Source organism: Geospiza fortis, unplaced genomic scaffold (genome assembly GCF_000277835.1).
Source record: "Geospiza fortis unplaced genomic scaffold, GeoFor_1.0 scaffold261, whole genome shotgun sequence".
NCBI lineage: Eukaryota > Metazoa > Chordata > Aves > Passeriformes > Thraupidae > Geospiza > Geospiza fortis.
The window spans coordinates 468,906-469,501 of NW_005054578.1; the positions used below are offsets into that span (position 1 = coordinate 468,906).

The 596-nt window shown below is 62.9% G+C and overlaps 1 protein-coding gene across 1 annotated transcript in view; it reads left to right on the plus strand.

The window, feature by feature from the left end:
* Positions 1-596, plus strand: part of ENGASE (endo-beta-N-acetylglucosaminidase) — a gene marked incomplete at its 5' end in the record, with an annotated part of 20,510 nt that overhangs the window by 4,070 nt on the left and 15,844 nt on the right. The window lies entirely within an intron of this gene.

Here is a 596-nt window from a genome sequence, read left to right on the forward strand (position 1 = left end):
ACCATGTGTGACCCCAGACTGGGGCCCCTGCCCTGAGAACCCCACCAGCTGCTGCCGCCCTCACTGCCTCAGGCTGTCTGCCCACAGGCTGGGGATACTGGCCCGAAGACCCCGAGGCACACAGCCCCCTCAGGGCTCAGCCTGGTGGGGAGCTGCCAGCACGGGCTCTGCAGCAGCCCAGCCTGGGTGACTGCTGTGCTCATTAATGTGGACCCAGCCCAGTGCCACCAGCCTACGCTGCCTCCCCTGAGCATCTTGTGAGGAGGAGAGAAAATTTATAGCAGCAATTATTTTCTCACAGTCTGGTGAGCAAGCAATTAGCAGGCAGGAGCAGCCGAGCGCTCCTGCAGTGGGGTCCCAAGCCCTGTCCCCAAACAATGCAGGCTCTGCCAGGGACACCAATGCCAGCAGTGGAGCTGCTGCTCCTGAGGCTCAGGAGCATATTACCTGATGGCTTGAAGAACGAAGGGCTAGGCCCAGCCAGGAGAGGGCTCTTCATGCAGCACCCTGCTCCCTCACCGTGGTGAGGCTGGGGGCCCTGAGGGTTCCCCACTTGCCCACAGGCTGTGGCCCCCTGCCCAGCCAGATCCGCTGTG